This window comes from Rhipicephalus sanguineus, chromosome 5 (genome assembly GCF_013339695.2).
Source record: "Rhipicephalus sanguineus isolate Rsan-2018 chromosome 5, BIME_Rsan_1.4, whole genome shotgun sequence".
Lineage (NCBI taxonomy): Eukaryota > Metazoa > Arthropoda > Arachnida > Ixodida > Ixodidae > Rhipicephalus > Rhipicephalus sanguineus.
The window spans coordinates 187,601,006-187,622,210 of record NC_051180.1 but is presented as its reverse complement, the minus strand read 5'-3'; the positions used below and the strand labels follow the sequence as shown (position 1 = coordinate 187,622,210).

The 21,205-nt window shown below is 46.4% G+C and overlaps 1 protein-coding gene and 1 pseudogene across 1 annotated transcript in view; both read left to right on the top strand.

Moving 5' to 3' along the window:
- The window catches only part of LOC119394522 (tight junction protein ZO-1), a 521,713-nt gene that overhangs the window by 160,463 nt on the left and 340,045 nt on the right, over nucleotides 1-21,205 (top strand). The window lies entirely within an intron of this gene.
- Nucleotides 2,588-4,001, top strand: LOC119394524 (uncharacterized; annotated as a pseudogene).

Genomic DNA, 21,205 nt, shown 5'->3' with positions numbered 1-21,205 from the left:
AAGTATAGGGGATGTTATTTCTAGTAATTATGATGTAAATGTGAAGAAAGTGAAGTGGACTAAAAGATAACTTGCCGCCGGCAGGGACTGAACCTGCGACGTTCGAATAATGCGTCTGATGCCCTACCACTGAGCTACGGCGGTGGTCATCCTCTCGTCCACTTTATGGGGTATACAGTCGACTGCCAATTTTTTGGATGCCTGATTTTCCGGACATGCTCGAAAATTCAGACGCTTTCGCGGCACCGTCACCAGCCCCATAGACGTCAATGTATAAGAACGTCCGAAATTTCGCACGCTGCAACTCTCCCGCTTTCGATTTTTCGGACTTTCTGCTCAAATTCCAGGTCCGAAAGGCATTAATTGAAGCCCCCACCTCTGCTGCGTCTATCATATCGTAGGTTCGAACCAGCGCTTTCGCGAGTCGATTGGTTTGCGACAATAGCAGAGTCCAAAAGTCAGCTTTGCCACAATGCCGAAGTGTTATGGGGTGGAGCCAACACCACCTAGACTTTTAAGGCCTCTCCACGATTGCTGCTATGGCGCGTGATGTCACCACACTACGATGGCGGGAGAACACGCCGCCGCGACTGGCGAGGCAGTGCCCCCTGGTGACTGCTGCAATCGTTCTCTCACCGGCGCTTCCCGCACCGTTTCAAACCACATGAATACTGAGTACTCGGAGGCGTACTTTCGCTCAAAAAACAAAATAATAATTTTGACTAATACACAAGGTGCAAAACCCACCTTGCACAGTGCGAAAACTTTTGTGTCTGTTTTTGCTGATGCACAATTTAAAAAATTATAATTGGGCAGCTCTTTATAATAGTAATTTCACAACAGTAGTGTGAGTTGAGACATCGCCAATGCTGTGGACATCGTCATCGTCAAGTTTGCACGTTTTTCGTGGACGTTACTTGTGTTTCTTCGACGTTTCTTCGCCATTTGCTGAAGTTTGGCTCCTGCGGCGATTTCTTGGATGACAATCGAGGGATACAACCTTAAAAGTGACATGTGCGTGTGACATTTTCTGGGCTATTCGTCGAAATGTCAGGGCACTGCTGCGTTCCCGGCTGCTGCGGGAACTACTATGAGGAGAAGGCTGTGCACGTGTTCACATTACCGGCTGACGCTGACAGAAGAAGGCAATGGTTAAAAGCCATTCCACATGCTGATTTCGTGCCCAGAAAATGCTCAGTGGAAAGTGGCAAAATCGTGACATTTTTTTCCGCTATCTTTAAATGCTGACATGCTGCGCGACGCGGGTCTTAAGTATTGTGTTCGCTGTTTCACTCGCCATGTTAGCTCTCCTAGATATGCCAACTTCTTTGTGTTTGGTGTCCATGTCTGTGAACGGCACTTCCGAGCGTCAGACATTGGGACTTCTAGTTATGTGGACTCGAAAACAGGCAATGTCGTCGAGGCAAAACTCAAGACTGCTCGCTTTAGCGCCGAAGCCGTTCCTAGTGTTTTCCCGAACTGTCCCGCGCACCTCTCCGCACCTGCTACAGCCACGTCTCGAGAAGCATCTTGTGAAAAGAGGATGCGCCTTGAAGCAGCGTCCTTGCGGGAAGCCATCGCCGCATCACTTCAGACCCACGAGGAGGAAGAATCAAGCAACAACATCGACACTTTCCAGGCTCTGTTGGAGCGAGTTCCAGAAATCAAGCTTTCCAGCTTCTGGAATGTTATATCCCGACCCACCAGCGTGGTTTTTTTCAGTCTTGCTTCTGTTGATGCCTCTTGTATTTGGCTGTCGATCGTGATCTCACAGGACCTCACTGCGAAAGTTTACTGTCGATATGTGCAGCTCACTACAACTGATGGCGTAGATACTATTCCTGTGAAAATGAATGATATGCGTCTCTTGACACGCTTGCTAGATGATGTTGAGACCTTAGATCAAAAGTTTTCGTCTGAGGAAGAAGACAGAATTACCCATTTACTGACCTTGACACTTTCTCTTCTTCAAGATGCCTCTAATTGTGACCTGTCAAACGTCGAGCAACTGAATGCTGTCAGATTTCTTAAAGAGCAAGTTGCTCTTCTCTTTGTCAAGCACTGCAACTCATTGCGGTATTCTCCAGAGCTGCTAGTGTTTTTGAGCATTTTATTTACAGTTTATCCGCATGCCTACAGGTTTCTACGCAGTTCTGGGAACATTAGGCTACCACATCAGTCAACAATATGTCGTACATGCGATTCCTACAAAGTAAGCCCGGCACACGAGCAGCAAGGCGCTTTGTTCCTATCCTATGCAAAGAAGCTTTTCACTACAATGAAGGAAGATGAGATAACTGTGATTCTCATGATGGATGAAATCCACTTGCAGCCTTATTTTGATTATAAGGGAGGAGTAATTGTTGGTGCAGCATGTAATAGCTCAAATGCAGCGAAGACAGCTCACGTCTTCATGATGCAAAGCTTGCTTTCATCTCAGAAAAATGTAGTGCACATACTGCCGGTAGAGCGCATGAGTGTGGAGCAGCCTCATACCATTTTGCATAGCATTATTACTGAGCCGGAGAATGTCGGTTTACGTATCGTTGCAGTCATAAGTGATAACAACTCCATCAACCGTAAAACAATGTCACTTTTTGGGGTGCCCCGCAAACTTCAGAGTGTATATAGACACCCTGCAGACTCTGAACGCCCCCTCTTTTTTTCTAATTGACCCTGTACACTTATTGAAGTGTATAAGGAACAAATGGATTAACCAGCAAAATGCTGGAACACGCATGTTCTTTCCTAGCCCCACAGGACCTAGCGAAAAACCACCAATACTTACAGCTTCACTTAAGACTCTTCGAGAGCTTCACTCAAAAGAACAGAGTCAGCTGATTAAATCTGCACCAATGCTTACAACAAAAGCTCTCAATCCATCGAAAATTGAGCACCAAAATGTCATGCTTGCACTTAAAATTTTCAACCTCTCTACAGCGGCAGCTCTTCGAACCTGTCCAGACTTCAGCTCGAGCATGTGGTTGGAACTGCAGAGTTCTTAGAAATTATAACGAAGTGGTGGAGCATTGTAAATGTAAAGACATGCAACAAGGGCATTCGGCTTCGTGACGAGCTGCAGTCACCGATTGCCTCAGTAACAAGTCCCCAGGTCCAGTTTTTGTTGAGTCTAGTGAAGTGGCTAGATCTGTGGCAGTCTTTGAAGTTTGACACAGGCATACGGACAAGGGAGACGCACAGTGCCCTCCGTCTCACGACAGACACCTTAGTAAAGGTGACTAAGTATTGCTTAGAGGAAATGCACCTAGACTATATGCTGTTAGGAAAGTTTCAGACGGATTGTCTGGAAGACAGGTTTGGCAAGTATCGCCAACTCTCCAGTGCGCAATGTCACATTTCCATAAGAAAAGTGTATGAGTCTGAGCGAAAACTTCGTCTGCAAAATATTCTGGAGCTCCCAGAAATGGAAACTGCAACAGCTGCAGTGGCAGTAAATGATGATGTGCTCGACAACTTTGACATTGAGCTGGCAGACTCTGACTTTGACAAGAAGGCACCGAATCTCCATGCAACCACCTACGTTGCTGGTTACTGTGCCCATGCTGCATTAAAAAAAGCTTGCATGCATGGCTTGCAAAGGAAATTTGATGCTAGAAGACAACATTGACGTTGAAGGTGGAGAATTGGTGTAGGCTATGAACCGTGATGGTCTCAAGTTTCCTCAGCCTGCAATAATAAACGCTGTTCTTACAGCAGAAATAGTTATAGACAAACTTAGAAGTGAACAGCATGCAACACAATTTCGTGCTCTGCCAAATCAAAAGGAAGCTCTTTTGGCACTCACACATGATTTAATAACTGACAGCATCGATTTTGATGTGTGTGAGAATGGACACACCCCGTGAGTAGTAATGCACCATGTCCTAAGTGCAGCAGCTAACACGTTAATAAATAACTTTTGCAAAAGAAAAAATGATCAACTTGTAGCTGACAAGGCTGCAAAGGAAAAAGAGCCAAAACTGAAGACTCAGAAAAACTAATTGCTTCATGAACTTGCGACTTTCTTTTTTTTCATTATTCAATGTCAAAGTGTCGAAACCTATTTTGAAGGAAAGACGATTACTTTTAAGGGCTCGTTTCTTAGTTAGACACAATATTAATGAGAACTAACAAACAATAATGCCAAAGAAAGTATAGGGGATGTTATTCGTTATAATTAGGATAAAGTGTGAAGAAAGTAAAGTGGACAAAAAGATAACTTGCTGCCGGCAGGGACCGAACCTGCGACCTTCGAATAATGCATCCGATGCTCTACCACTGAGCTACGGCGGCGGTCGTCCTCCCATCCGCTTTATGGGGTATATATGTTCATTTAAAGCTAGGAGTGTTAGCCAGTGCCAGTCGAAGCCATGGCGGCGAGTGTGGAACACTCTTTTTTCTGCCTGTTGGCGTCACGTAGCATGTGATCTTTTTACGAGCTGGCAGCTGACCACTAATCCCTCGCATACTACCTGAAGGCATCAAGTCTGCCAGAACGAGACTCTCGCTATGAATGAAGGAAAGACGATGACTTTTAACAGCTCGTTTCTTTGTTAGACACAATATTAATGAGAAACTAATAGACAATAATGCCAAAGAAAGTATAGGGGATGTTATTCGTTGTAATTAGGATAAAGTGTGAAGAAAGTAAAGTGGACGAAAAGATAACTTGCCGCCGGCAGGGACCAAACCTGCGACCTTCGAATAACGCGTCCGATTTTATAACATGTGGGGTTTAACGTCCCAAAATCACGATATGACTATGAGAGATGCTGTAGTGGAGGGCTTCTGAAATTTCGACCACCTGAGGTTTTTTAATGTGCACTTAAATCTAAGTACACGGGTCTCAAGCATTTTCTCTTCCATCGAAAACGCGGGCGCTGCGGCCGGGATTCGATCCCACGACCTCCACTAATTTCCCACCTTCAACTTCAACGTAGTTAGCAGTCGAGCACCATAACCACTAGACCACCGTGGCGGGTGAAACCTATTTTTGTGTTGTATATCCATATAGTATATATTCTTGTGCTTGCTGAGCTATTTTAAGTTTGCGTTACTTGTTCGATTGTGCGATTGGGGGGTGCATCTGCTTATAAATAACTTTTGTGCAACAAGGACTGGTCAATGTCAATGTATTGTATTTCTGTATAGAGTGTGCATTCTTGTGCTTGCAGAGCAGCTTTATGTTGTATTGGCTTATTGCAATGTAAGCTTTCGTGGTGAAACAGCTTTGATTAGCTCCTCACTTCTCATGCCTCTCTTGTGAAAATAAAACAAGATTTCTGAAAGTTCCTAGCACTCATTATTTCAAATAGAAAATGTTTAAAACGTGACTTAACGAATCTGCATATTGATACATAATCAAATCAGTAACAGCATGTCCAAAGGTAAAGGGGCACACCTGCGTGCAAACGAGGACGAAAAAAAATCAGGCTTTTTGCTGCAAAAATATGATTAACGAAAAAGAATGTTTCGAAGCGGCATTCTCAGCACGAGTGGCGGAAGCCAACCGTCCAGTGTCGTCATAGTAGGGTGACGTCACTGAGCCGTGGAGAGGCCTTAAAAGTCTAGGTGGTGTTGGTGGAGCAGACCAGAAATTCAAAGGGGCCGCTATCATGGCGCCATGCAGCGAGGTCCTCACGGAGAAGCAGCGGAGATGCACGGAGGAGCGATGGTGGCAGGGGTCAAAAGTGCCAGTAACGCTTAATCGCTGACAACCATTGTGATAAGCATCTTCATTTAACTGCTCGGTAGTGCATGTGGCCTAGCACAGTTGCATGCGTTCTGCATGCATTTAATAGGCGAGAAATCAAATGCGCCGCGCCGCTATTTATGTTGTCTCTTTGTGTGAGACCGCTAAGTGCGCCGCACAGACTCGTTGCCTTCACGAACGAAACCAGCTCGCCATTGCTGCACCAGTGTGCGGTCAGGAACAAAGTGTGCATCACGAACCCTTTCATGACAAATGCGCGCGTACAGTAAAGCAACAGTACAGTGACGACGTCAACTTAGTCGTCGATGTGCTGCGACAACTAGAAACGATCGGCTTCGCACGGCAGCAAATGCTGCGTATCAACGGAGATTCGGCGATGTGTGTGTGCGTTGTTTACTTGTGCACATGCATTGGGGAAAGCCGGACGAGTCGTCTGCTCTTTCGCCACAGTCTGTGTTCTGCGTCATCGTTTCCAAACGCTCCATGCAAGAGAGCCGTAATCTATTCCGCACTTTGCTGGTGTCAGCGGCGCTCATCATGAGACGCAAATTTGCAAGTGGCGGTTGTCACGTAGTTAGGTGGGGTTCGCATACCTGCCAAGTCTCCCGGATTACCCGGGAGACTTCCGGATTTTGAACGTTTCTCCCGGTTGTACGGGTCATAGAAAAATCTCCCGGAAATCCAGTTTTGCTCCGCGCGTCCAGTGCTTTGTCTGGCCACATGAGCAAAGTTGTCTGGCCACGTAGTAGAAAGGATTCTTCTTTTTTTTAACGATGGTAGAAAGGTTCAACTCATTTTCATTGCGCATGAAGTAGCTGTGCACTTTGCGCCGCAGTGCTGCCAACGCAAACGTGTCATAGCGCTGCAGCCGCGTCCTGCCGGTGATGCGCTTCTCATATGGCCCGAGGAATTCAATTTCTTGCGCTTCGGGGAGGGAAGTGGGGCCCGCAGAACTTCAGCCTTGATACGCTTAACTGTTCGCTCGCTCACTCTTGCCCGACGAAATAACTGGTAAGCAAGCGACGACAGGCCTCGCACGCGGAGCGATGTTATCGCATGCGCCCTTCGCGCGACGGGGACGGCCGGATCGTTTCATCCTGCTTCAACCGCGTTCGTCTCTAGCGCTAGCGCGCTTTTACTCGCACATGAAACAGACGATGCGTAAGCAATGTTATCGGTTGGGACTCTGTACAAATCAGCGGCGACCGCAAAATCCCGCTGACAGTGTCCATATTATTGCTATCGCAGTACCCCCCCCCCCCCCCGTTGTGTACATCTCCCGGATTCCGTTTCTCCAAACTTGGCAGGTATGGGTTCGCGGCAGGTGCCGAATGTATTTGCGAGAGCCTGGGTGCACACCAAAATGCCTCATAAGTGTACTATTTCTGATGTTGCTGTGGCGATTGGACTGCTTGAGCGGAATAAAAAAAAAAAAGCATGAATTCGTTTTTTCGGACTGTCCGATTTTTCGGACGATTTCGCGGCCCCTAGGGAGTCCGAAAAATTGGATCTTGACTGTATATGTGCATTTAAACGTAAGAGTGTTAGTCAACGCCGCTAGTAGCCATGCAAGGGATTATTGGTCAGCTGCCAGCTCGTAAAACGGTGACGTGCTTTGTGACGCCAGCAGGCAGAAAAAGAGTGTTCCACGCTTGCTGTCATGGCTACTCCTACATTTAAACGCACCTATATACCCCACAAAGTCGACAAGAGGATGACCGCCGCCGTAGCTCAGTGGTAGAGCATTGGGGCGTTATTCGAAGGTCGCAGGTTCGGTCCCTGCTGGCGGCAAGCTATCTTTTTGTCTACTCTACCTTCTTCACATTTGCATCATAATTACTACAAATCACATCCCCTATATTTTCCTTGGCTTTCTTATCTGTTCGTTTAAATAATGTTGTGTCTAACAAAAAAAAAACGAGGCCTTAAAATTCCCCTTCTTTCGTTCAAGTAAAATGATATGAAGACAAGCACTCCTTTACGGCACATGCGTGGATAATAGTCAGTGGTCAAGATAATCATCCTTTTTTTCATCAAGTCTACAGAAGCCATGCTTACGGATGAGTAGTTGTGCGTGTGAATCGCGTGGGCCTCGAAGATCTCTCTGGTGCATTGAGTCTTGCATCTTTTCAATGCACCATAGAGATCTTCGAGGCATACATGATTCACACATGCAACGACTCATTCGTAAGCATGGCTTCCATAGACTTGCTGAAAAAAGAACATGAATATCTTGACCACTTACTATATTATCCACGCATGTGCCATAAAGGAGTGCTTGTCTTAATATCATTTCACTTGTTTTTCCGAGGGTGTATATTTCGCTACAGTGAAATAGGCTACAGCGAAATAGACTCGTTGTTGTTAGTCAGCGCTTGGTCTTGTCACTTCTTTCTATGTCCTGTCCTAGCGCTGTTTTGAGAAGTTCAGTATGACGATAATAATGGCCAGTCTGATGGAATTCGCGATGTGTTCTGGCTGGAAAACATGATCATTGAATTTTTGAACTGAGAAGTAGGTGTTGCAGACGAGAACTCCACCAGCAGTGTAAGTGCACAAATTGCTGGAGCAACCGCCACTCGGAGGCTCGCATACATGACGAAGTTTGTCAGACTGTCCTTTATTATTTTCTTTATTTTCCTAGAAAGAACGGGTGAATCATGACACGCTGATGTCGCGAGAAGCACGCGACATGCTGCCCACCTGTCACAGCTGTGCTGCAGTGAAACGCCTTCTTTTCCGCAGGCGCACATTTCAGCATCGCACGGGACTGTTTTTTTTTGTTTCCACTTGCAAGAGCGAGGCTGGAGTGCTTCACCTATCACTCATTAGCATCGCTACGTTGCATTGCTTTGCGGCTTTAAAGGGCCGTCGTTTCCGCGGATTTACAGCGAAATTGGCATCGGGAATTGCCACATAGCACACAAAGTTTTCGAATTAACTGGGCTGGTGCTGACTGCCTCTTGAAATTATCCACTCATGTTTATATTACAAAATATGGGACCGCAGAAATACTTCGGATTAAGTGGGATTTTGAAATAACCGAGTTCGAATTAATGAGTTTTTACTGTAGTTGTGGAATATCTCTCACCGAGTCTCATAGAGCCTTATGTTTTCGCTGATCATTAAGATTTATGGGAGCGGCAGCCGTGAGTGCGCCAATGGTAGAAGAGACTGATGGGCACGGGTGTGCTTGTGGCTCGCGCTCAGCGGCCGTTGACGGGCAGTCACGGTTGAGCCCTGGAATGATAAAGGCGTGTTCCTTGCTGTCTCGGCCTCGTCTCTGAGAGGTTCCGGGCCAGCTGCCGCCCAGAACCCCGCAAGTTGTAGTGGTTCGTCTTATGCTTGTTGGTTAGTGCATACTGCAGTACCTTTTGTTGCATACGCGTTAACTGCACCTCTTATCTGGCAATGTAACACAAAAAGGTCTCCCGCCTTTTTGGTAACTGCTGAGACTGGCTAATCAATTATTCTGACTTCCACGCGATTGTGGTGATGTCTTTACGTATAAGCATCAGAAAAGGGCGAAGATGAGGTAGCAGCCACTGATGAACCCACCAGTATGACTTATCATGAACAACACTGTCACAGTGAGTATCTTCAGCTGTCTGCTCAGCCATGCATGTGGCATAGCGCTGCTCTAAGTGTACTGCATGCCTTTAATTAGTGACAACCTAAGCACGCTGCGCCGCCGTGCGCGGCATGGGTGTTACGAAACTTTGCTGAACTGCTAAACACGTGCGTATGATACAGCAAGTGCAGCGCTGTTGTAAACGTTGTAAGCTTGGATTATGCGACGACACGAATGCACTGCACATTCGTCCGCTGCTGCCTTCTCGTGCAGGACTGCTAGAGCACTGTGGAAAAGCTACTTTGGGTTGCTTGCAGGAAGCTTGTCATTGCTGTGTTGACAAAACAAGCTATTTACCGCACTCATGCACGGTCTGGAGTGGAGTGGTAGAAAGAATGCTCTCATGGCAAAAAGCCCGCCTACGGTACAGCAAATGGCGTGAGTTGAGTAGACTACACACTGCATGCAGCTAGCCAGACACGATCGGCTTCACGCAGCAGTAATGCTTTTCAATGAGACGGTGTCAGTTTTTGCTCAGGAGCAGATCACTAAACAGACACGCACACATGTATTGCGCAAAGCAGATACCTGTGTCCGTCCACTCTGTTGCTATGCCAGTCATAAAATTTCGAGCAAGTGTTAGTGATGCAATACTATCGGTAAATTACTATCGATAGTTTCAGTAGTTGTTTCGAAACTATCGTTAGTGTAAAGAAACTTTCGATAGAACTACCAGAGTCCTTCAATGCTTTTCTGGTCATGAAACTCTTCTTTAACAATATGGCGAGAGCTTGCTATGTCACCGTTGCCCCGCCACGGTGGTCTAGTGGTTATGGCGCTCGACTGCTTACCCGAAGGTCGCGGGATTGAATCCCGGCCGCGGCGGCTGCATTTTCGATGGAGGCGAAAATGTTTGAGGCCCGTGTATTTAGATTTAGGTGCACGTTAAAGAACCCCAGGTGGTCGAAATTTCCGGAGCCCTCCACTACGGCGTCTCTCATAATCATATCATGGTTTTGGGACGTTAAACCCCAGATATTATTATTGCTATGTCGCCGCAGATGCGGCGTGGCGGTGTTAGGAGTGCGTGGGGGCATTAAGGAGAGCTTCGCTGCGTAGGGAGAGCTGGGGGCCCGAGGAATCTAGCGGCATCGGCGTTCAGTTTTCCTCGTTTTTAAAAAATTTGTGTGAATGACGGCTGTGAGAAATGTGTGCGAGGACACGGATGGTGCACATGAGTGACAATGCTGAAGACTTACTATGTACCGGGTGGTCACTCCGGCTCTAGACAGAGGTACGAGTGGAAAGGTGTCGTTGTTTAGTTTGCCGAGGGATGGTGATGAGAGGTATGAATAGAAACGTGCAATATCGCGACAGGAAGCTAGCGGATTTATCTTCTATTCTGAACATGTTAGTGTGTGCGAGAAACATTTTGACGCAACCGACATTATTCGAACGAATGACTTGATAGTGAATGGAGAAAATGTGTCTTTGAAGGGAAGGTGCGGGCTGGCGCTGTTTAGTTCGCAGCTTGCTAGTTTTTTAGGTTCTTTCCAGCCTAATAAGGTGCTTTGCATTGTTTCTTTGCTTGCCGTTGTTAAAAAAAGAATTTTTTTGCTATTTTTATTGACTGAATGTCAACTAAGCAAACTTTTTTTATTTTTATATTGTACTTCAGAGTTTGCTTTGTCTTTTGCAATAGCTTGCTCCCTTCATGTACTGGCCTTTGCAGAGGGTTTTCCTACGCTAGGAAAATGTCGCTCAGAGCTTTCTATTTTCGGAGGTATTTTCCCAATAACAGTTTTTCTATCTTTCTCTTTCAGTTGTAGCATTCTTGCTTTGAATACAGTAAATTAGTGGCTCAACAATGAGATGTTCTCAAACACATGCATTGAAGTAAGCAATTATAGTGAAGTATGGACGCAGTGGGACATGTTTTTTGGGTATTTTGACCTGTGTTACATTTTTCACGTTCCGAATCATCCGAAAACACAACAGAGCTCTGCTTGCGACCACGTGTTTATTTTCTCTAGATTAGCGAAACACGGTTTCCTTTCACTTAAAGGGACGCTAAAGGCAAATAACAATTTATATCAGAGTGAAAGGTCAATGTGTGAGAACGTCTAAAACGTCAATAGTATCAACAGCAGTGCTCTAGTAATCGAGAAATTAAGGTAAATGTAGGACACGATGTGCGCCACGAGTGGGACATTTTGTAAATGATCCCGATGACGTCGGAGAGTCCCGAGTACAATTAACCACTACTAATCAAACTAGTTGCAATAAAAAAATGAACCTTTCGTGCATCAAAAGACGTAATAAAATGCTGCTTGTTCGTTTCTGTTTGATTCATAGAAAAAAGAACCTCTTGGCGCTACCATGGGAACGGCGCGAGTGGTTCAAAAGTTCCGTTTTCGCCGAGCTGCCTGTCTCAGTGGCAGTTTCGGTATCGCGTACTGCTGCGTGTGCTTGGCTCTCGCTGTTTTCTCCCCTCTGCAGTCTTTTTTAAGAAAATCTTTGCATCACGCGGTGCAGACGTAGTCCGTCTAAGCAGTCAAAGTAACGCATGTTGTGATTTGTGAAGGTGCCACCAGCTCGAAGATTGGAGATGGCCAAGTGCCCTTGCGACGCTGCACAATGTAAAGTGCGACCCACTTTCACTCGTGCAATGTCCACGTAACATGAAGTTGCCAAAGTTACTCGTAGAAAATGGACAACGTGGTTACAAACTCGAAGTTAAGGCTAGGTTATAGGTCCCTGAGTTAAGCGGGTATTCACGCGGCATACGGACGTTGCCTTGCGAAAGCTTCGTCACTCTTGATTTCAAGTGTTGCCGAAGCTCTTTGAGGTAGGCTGCAGCGAAGTGAAGTTAGCTTTTATGAACTGTAAACACAGGAATGTAGAGCTTTTCTTGTAATGCGGCCGTGTTAAACTCCCGCGACGTAGACGGCCTGATTGTAAATAGCACGATCGGCGCTGGCTCAACGCTCGCTGCGAGACTTCAGCTTGCAAGTTGGTGGGTTTGTAAGGCTTGTGCAGTGTCACAAGTCTAAGTAAATATCCCGTGCCTGAATAAATACTCTCGTGTTCCATTGCCTGAGGTAAGGAACCGCACTGGAGCAACATATACAGCCAATATCAGGGGTGAGACAGCTGCGCATATTGCGCATTTTTGATACGATTCCGTTTTCCTGCGCCAAGCTGCTCCGAAAGCATAAAAATTGCAAAAATTGCGCCGAAACGACCCCGCAAGCAAGAATTTTCAAGCCTGCATCAGTTTCAGCATGGGAAAACGTAACTTTAGAAGCAGCGCCAGGGATACGTTCGCAGAACATGTTAACGCGCCCAAGCGTGTCCTTCTACGCGCCTTTGTAATGGAGGCTTCCATAGTGCTGTGGTAATCGCCTCTGAGTGGTTGTAAACAGTCAACTGCCGATTTTTCGGACTCCCTAGGGACCGCGAAATCGTCCGAAAAATCGGGCAGACCGAAAAAACAAATTCATGCTTTTTTATTCCGCTTAAGCGGTCAAATCGCCACAGCCACGTCCGAAATAGCTTTAATGCCTCCCAGTACAATTATCAGGCATTTTAGTGCGCGCCCACGCTCTCGCAAATACATTCGGTACCTGCCGCGAACCCCGCTTAACTACGTACGTGCCAACCGCCACTTTTACATCTCGTGATGAGCGCCGCTGATAACAGCAAAGCGCGGAATAGATTGCGGCTATCTCACATGAAGTGTTTGTAAACGATGACGCGGAACACAAAGACTGTGGCGGAAGAGCGGACGACTCGTCCGGCATTCCCCGATGCGTGTGCGCATATGCGCACACACATCGCCGAATCGCCGCCGATACGCAGCATTTGCTGCCGTATCAAGCCGATCGTTTCTAGTTGTGTGCAGTACATCGCCAACTAAACTGACGCCGTCACTTTACTGTTGCTGTATCGTACGCACGCATTTATCATGAAAGGGTTCGTGACATAGAGTTAATATACCAACTCTAGAGGAAAAGCTCCCCATAGGGCCCATGCATTGAAACCTATAACCGCATGGGTTCCGCCATGATGGAACAAAACGATCGTTGCCAGCGTTGCCAGACCCTGAGACGCTCGCTATATTTGACGGTAGTAATCAGTTCTAATCTACCAACCTGAGCCAGCTAGCTACGCGCTGTTCAGAGAACATCAGCTGTGTTTTGATGCGTGAAGCCGTGTGTTAGTGTACGGTTGTCTGTGCAGCTGGTCCGGTTGATAACAGTTAAATTTTCCACCTGTTTGTGCATGGTTTTTACTAGGCACTCCCTACCTAAGTTTCTCCGTTCGCTGGCACAGAGGTCACTCGACAGATTCGCAGCTCGAAGTAAAGTCCGTAGTCCGTAGGCCGTGGTCGCGCGCTGATTCGACTTGCAATGGCGAGACACCTGTATCCACATTCTTTTTCAACTCATTGCTGCCGTAGTTCAGCGCAGAGAGCCGTAAAGCAGAAAAATGTCGATTGCAGCATGCAGCGGCGAATGTGAGTGAGACATCTCCCGAAAGCTTCAATCGAAACTAAAGTTGCACGGCCCACGAAGCTTTATCACGGTTAAAAAGTATTTAAAAAATCGGTTGCGACTAGTTCGTACATAACTTTCAGTGCTTGTCTCATCTCTTCTTTGCCGTCCGTCCTGGTTTGCACTGATGCACTGAAGTTTCCAGCTCAAAAGAAAAAAGGGCTGTCACATGAAGTCGAGTGGTATGCGGCGACAGAAAACGCACACAACGGGACACTATAACAACTACGAGATACACGACGCGAACGAAGTTTCAGGGGCTTTAACACGACGCGCAAACCGGCGCAATCGGCCGCAAGCACACGCTCGCGTGCTCGCGAGTGTTGATATGGTGGTGCCATCTAGTTAATGAGCCTGCAAACGCTCCTTTCCGCGCGCAGTGAATTGCATAAATAGCCGTCGTATTCTTTCGTAGAAGTATTCAAAATAAACACAAAACAATATCCGCAAGTTTTTAATTGTGCAGATTCTTCTTTAGGATTGATATGTGATGGCAAGAATGACAACGTTCCAAGATGTCAGCGTTCTTGTGGTTATAGGTCTCGCGGCCCAGCTTTTCCTCTAGAGTCAGTATATTAACTCTATGGTTCGTGATGCGCACTTAGTTCTTGACCGCACACGGGCGTGGCAATGGCGAGCTGGTTTCGTCCGCGAAGGCAACGCGTCTATGCAGCGCACTTAGCGGTCTCGCACAAAGAGGCAGCAGGAATGGCGGCGCGGCGCATTTGGGCTCTCGCCTATTAAATGCGTGCAGTACGCATGCAACTGCGCTAGGCCACGTGCACTACCGAGCAGTTAACTGAAGATGCTTATCGTAAGGGTTGTCAGCGATTAAGTCGTACCGGAGCGTTTGCCAGCTGCCGCCATCACGCCTCCGTGCATTTCCGCTGCTTATCCGTAACATCGCCGCACGGCGCCGCGATAGCGGCCCCTTTGAATTTCTGGTCTGCTTCACCCCATAACGCTTCGGCATTGCGGCAAAGCTGACTTTCGGACTCTGCTACTGTCGCACACAGATCGACTCGCGTACGCGCTGGTTCAAACCTAAGAGATGATTGACGCGGCAGAGGTGAGGGCTCCAATTAATGCCTTTCGGACCCACAATTCGGGCAGAAAGTCCGAAAAATCGGACACCGAAGAGTTTCAGCGTCCGAAATTTCGGACGTTTTTATACATTGACGTCTATGGGGCTGGTGACGGTGCCGCGATAGTGTCCGAATTTTCGAGCATGTCCAAAAAATCGGCAGTTGACTGTATATGTGACCCCCCCCCCCCCCCCATGCGTTCATCGGTGGCCGCCATACCGCTTTTGTTCTTTCCTGATGTTACACGTGAAGGCATCGCCGCAATCGCGTGCTAGTAAGAATCGTTCATTGACCATTCAAAGACCTACTGCTATGTGACTACAATTCTTGTGCAATCAGTTTTTTTTATTATTTGAAAAATGTGATGTTTTTTCTTTTTTTATTTTCAAATGTAAAGTGAACCTAGTTAAAAAACTTTTTCATCTATTTCATATGTTGTTACCCGGGTTATATAAATTGCGTAGTTTGTAAAAAGGTAGTGTAGTTCATACCTGGCAATAATCTGTTTAAAAAAAAGCTTTCTCCAAAGGCTCTTTGAACTTTATGTGTATTCTAAGCCGATTAAAATGTGCGTTTCTTCCTCCAAGTTGCTACAAATTTGTTTTTTTCAAGCTCCAAAAACGACATAATAAATGCCACTAACTGCTCCCAAACAAGGTTCTCCTGCTCCTAAATTGAAATTTTGCTGCTCCCAAAACTGCTCCCAAATCGATTTCAGCCGTCTCACCCCTGCCAATATTGCTACGTCGGCACGATGGATCCTTCGTAGCCTTGATTTAAAAAAAAAAAACTCGAAAGTAAGTTTTTTACACGTGCATGCAACAACCACTTTGTATGTCAGGTGATGTATGAGTGGTAGTTGAATTATTGTGGTTTGGTGCAAGATAAACCATTGCCTCGAACTGGCACAGCAGTCAGCCGAGCTCAGCGCGCGCGCACGAATGCCCTTGCATTGACCGCGGCGACCCTAGCGGCAGCCTCTGTCCCTGTATAAAACTGCGGACAGAGTTTCTTGACCAGAAAAGCATTGAAGGACTCTGGTTCTAGTATCGATAAACTATCGATAGTATTATCGATAGTACCATCAGTAGTACTACTACCACTGTGAATAATTACAGTGGAACCTCGATTATATACGTCCCCCTGTTTTGCCCCCGGTTCGGTCTCGGCAAAACCCCCATAGAAATAGTGTATTAAAAACCTTGGTTATACAACGCAATTTTACGCCGGTCCTGCATCTTATGACGACTTTCCGATTTCGTCCGAGAGAAAAAATCACCTTCTTTATTCGAATCAGACGCGACCAACTATTTGTGAGTGCAAAAAAAGAACTTATGTTCTCCTAGGTTGTCGATTTGTAAAGTAGAGAGTGATACAGTACACCTTCTTAGAAAGGAAAATTTATTCTCCTTGCAGTTCATGCACTTCTGTGCTCCAGTTTTCTTTTTTTTTTTTTTTATTGGCGCCAGTATGCCCTACGGCATAAGTTAAATAAAAGGAAAGAGTTCAGATTCGCTGATAAAGGCCAGGAGCGGTCGATGCAACGGCCCGTGCGTCCAGCGCGTTAAGTCGGGTGGTCGACCGGGGCGGTAGTCAAGGCCTCGTAGGTGGCGGGTGCGAGCCTTGTGAAGGCCCGGACAGGTCCCAAGTAAATGATCGATCGTTGCTTCTGTGGCTGGAGCAACGCAGAAGGGGCATGTCGTTGGGGGAGGCTGTGCACCGCTCCAGTTTTCCTGGCTTTTAAAATCGCTACAGGATATGCCTCGATCTCGTGCATATCCAGGGTCGTTACCTAGACAAGCTCTATCTAGTACACAGAGAAGCCTTAGCTGGTCTTAAAGCCCATCTTTGAGATTTGGATACTTTCACGTTTTCGGTCCATGGAAACTTTTCCTGGTCGTCATACAGCTGATCCGCCTTTGTTTGCGGCACTCGCAGTCACAGGCCTTGAGCATGCAAAAGGACACGACGCAGCTATTTTTACAGTGCAATAACTTTAGCTTGACGTGAACATTTATAATAACAGCGGGACATCACCAGTTGCACTGCACAAGGGAACAAATATGATGCGCATGGCTCAGTCGCACATGAAAGCATCCTACGCAAAGTCGTGCTCTGTCGCCTTTATGGGATGGTGATGACACTGTGTCTGACTCTTCTGATGGGAGGCTGTTGCTGACGCGGTTTCGGTTTCGTTTTCATGTGCAGGCACTTTTCGGACTCAATTTATCGGGAGAAAGATGCGCGTTGGATTCAATGTTTTAAAGTTAAGGATAACGATTCGCTCACGCTTCCTTCAACTAAGTAATGCTGCCATTAGCTGCCATTTTCTAAAATAATTTAATCTACCTTCCTTGGAGAACTTCAGGGTCATGTCGTGGGCTATTGAGACAGTCTGTTCCCCTTTTTTGGGCAAGGCTGGTTGCCACTGCCAATATTTTTAGTTTTTCGATTATACGATGCCCGCATTATACGACAGTTTTGTGTGGTCCCCCTCAAAGTTGGATAATCAGGGTTCCACTGTATGCTCTTGTTGGCCGACAACATTGCTGAAACATCTGCGATAGCGCTAAGCAATACTCAGTTAAAATTAATTTATGAGCAAAATTTTGGCGGAAGAAATAAATCATTTCCGCAGTAAAAATGCCGTAGTATGTCCATCAATAAATTCGTAATTAAAAGTTACCAGTTACACCTTACGATATCGTTACGGGGAGGACACTTTATTTTGAAATCACAAGATGCAACATGAATTTGGAGACAAGCACACGTACCAGCTTTCTTCCTCTTCATATGAACAGTTCAACCTAATTGTCATGTGTCAGTCAAGTATTCTGGTGAAGAAACACAAGCATGTCAACTTTTTTGTCACTCAGCCTCCTCTTCCTGCTCCGCCATATACCACGCACTTGGAGAACTAAGTTTGTGCTGCAATGAATACGTGCGGTTGATTTTGTACTATCCATAGTACTATTGAATTTACTATCGATGGTGTTATCAATAGTTCTTTTTTACTATCGATAGTTTGAATAACAGAGAGCTGAACTAGTTGGTAAGTGTTCATTATAAAAAAACCCACACATATCCACAAAGTGAATGATGACGAGTGGGTGAAGCACTGGGGATCGCTTGGTAACGTTAAATCTCGTGTTTGTCGTTTTTGCCGTTTTGCCGCCGCTTCCCGCGCCCTCGCCTCCGGAGTAGTAGCTTGTCGTCGGCGTTCCCGTGGAGCTGCCACATGCCATGCCTTACGTTCGTTTTCATACATGGCCAAAAGAAAATGTGTGGTCTGGAATGCGCTTACGTATGCATTTGCACCGGAGTGTCCTCTCGTGTATTTTCACTCCACCGTGCATTGTGCTGTCATATGCTTGATTGATGGGCGCTTAATGTCGGTATTTTTATGGTGTTTTGGCCTTTTTATTTTGTGGCAGAAAGAGAATGCGTGGTAGGGAATGCACCTTCACAAAGTGAATGATGACGAGTGGGCGAAGCTAGGTCCTAAGGTCCATAATGTCTACGTTGTAGTCGCCGACTAGTATAAATAAAGGGTTTGTGCTTTCAGGAGTTTTATATTGTTGTCACAATTATGTCTGATATTAGTGTACTGTACAGCCTTTTTTTTTTGTGTCTCACATATGTTACCCGAGCGTTGCCCCATATAATGTAAATTGAGTGACATAGAGTCGATGACAAAACTCGGTCCTAAGGTCCATAATGTGTACGTTGAAGTCACCGACTAGTATAAAGGGTTTATGCTTGTAGGTGTTTTATATTGTTTTGTCACAATTACGATTGTTGTTTGTCTATTGTAAATTTTTTTTTGATTCACATACACATGTTTCGACTATAGCAATGGTTTTCTAACCACCATGACAGCGGACAGTGAGCGTCGACGATGAAGCTAGGTCCTAAGGTCCATAATGTCTACGTTGAAATCACCGTCTAGTATAAAGGGTTCGTGCTTCTAGGTGTTTTATGTTGCTTTGTCACAATTATGATTGATATTGGCGATTGATGGTTACGCGGTTAATGTGTTGTTGGACACCGGCGCAGACTATTCTATATTAAGCGGGAAACTGGCAACGCAGCTGCAGAAAGTAATCATGCTGTGGCATAACTCGCAGATTCGGACAGCTGGTGGCCACGTCGTTTCTCCACTGGGCGCCTGCGCTACTAGGGTTCACATTCAAGGATATACATTCGTATCAAGCTGCCTTGTCCAACGCGAGTGCTCCCGCAACGTCATTCTTGGAGTTGACTTTCTGCAGGAGCATGGCGCTATTATTGATCTGCAAGAGTAGCATGTCACGTTCTCAGCCGAGCGAGCAATCGACCTGCAGGACGACGAACGGGTGTGTTGACGTACGAACGGACGAACGGGCGTGTTTCTGCAGACAGCGTAACGCTTCCTCCACGAGCAAGTGTCCTGGTCGACGTCACATGCTGTGGTTTGGGCAATGGTGAAGATGTGGCCGAAACAAACTTAGAACGCGTGCTGAAACAAGGCATTTGCATAGCTAGAAGTGCCATACAGCTTTGTGGTGGCCGATCGCAATTGCTTGTTACCAACTTTAGCAACGAGCATCGACACCTTTTCCGCGGCACTTTGATAGTATTTGCCAATGAAGTAGCAAGCGTTAACAACTGTTTAACATCGGAAGCAGTGGACACCGCAGACTGGGTAACATCGTCATCAGTCCTGCACTGTCGTCCAATAACCAGACTGCTCTGTGCACGCTCTTGCTACAATTCAGGTCCTGCTTCGCAAGTTCCTCAAAGGTGCGACAGACATCCATCACTCGGCACAGGATCATCACGTACAAGGATGCACGCCCAATAAACCAGCACCCTTACTGCGTGTCGGCAAAAGAACGCAAAGCAATACGTACACAAGTCCGCGAGATGTTCGACGATGGCGTCATCGAACCATCCAACAGCACGTGGTCATCTCCAGTCGTCCTTGTGAAAAAACGCCAGGCCTGCGCGGAAAGCGCAGCACGGTCAAAGCGAAAGCTCGAAGAGCGGCATTTCTAGAGCCCGTTATAAACTTTCTTGTGGCTACTGATACAAGTACACTAAGAACGTACCCACTACACCACAAATCATAATTTTTGTGAAGTTGGGAAGCACCCACTACGACATTACTCGTCATTCTGCGGAGAAGCGAGGTACCATCTGTAAGGCATTATGAGCAGTTTCTTGATGCGACGGTTGATGACGATGAAGAATTATGGCTGATCCCTTTGTAATGGGTTGGAAGCTTTAAAGGACCCACTAGTTACGTAATTCGCACTGTGTGATGCCCGGTTGTTATTTCACTCTCCCACCACGGTTTATAACATACGCTAACGAGACAAAGAGATAGAGAGAGGGCATTAACCTTATTGAGACCCTGAGCAAATGGATCATGGGAGCGTTATGGGCTTCCTTCGCAACCAATAGAAGTACACTTGCGAGGAACCCACTACGCTATAAATCATCATCATTTTTGTGAAGTACGGAAGCAGCCACTAAGCAATTTTTCTTCATTCTACGCAGAACCGTGGTAGCTGCTAAACACCTGTAAGGCATTATGTCCACTTTGTTGATGCTGTGGCTGATGACGACGATTATGGCAGAAGCCTTTGTAATGGGTTGGAAGCATTCACACAACCCACTCGTTGCGAAATTCGCATTGTGTGACACCTGCTTACAGAATTCGCGTTGTGTGACACTTGATTGTTATTTTACTCTTCTACCACGCTACATTACATATGTTAATGTGGTTCCTTCCCGACATGAAGCCTGTATAGGGTCATTTTGCAATGCAGTTTCAAGCATGGGTATGGCTCTGAGGTTGAATACTGGGCTCACATGCAGAGGGCCCAGGTTCGAACCTTGCTCCATCCTGGAAATTTTTTCTTATTTCATTTTTTTTCTTATTTCGAGCGATAGTGGTTACGGACACCGGCGGCGGCGGCAGCGGACAACTACGGCGCCACAAACGGCCCTTGTTGTGATCTCATAACAGCTTTCGCTGTAAAAGAAAGACAGGTTGCTACACTTTTGCGTCGACTACCGGAAGTTAACGTCACTAAAGAGGACGTGTACCCACTGCCGCGTATCGACGACTCGTTAGATAGACTTCACCGTGCCCACTGTTTCTCTTCTCTCGATCTGAAGAGTGGGTACTGGCAAATCGAGGTAGATGAGCGAGACCGTGAGAAAACAGCCTTCGTGACTCCAGACGGCCTCTACCAATTTCGAGTGCTACCTTTCGGCTTGTGTTCAGCGTCTG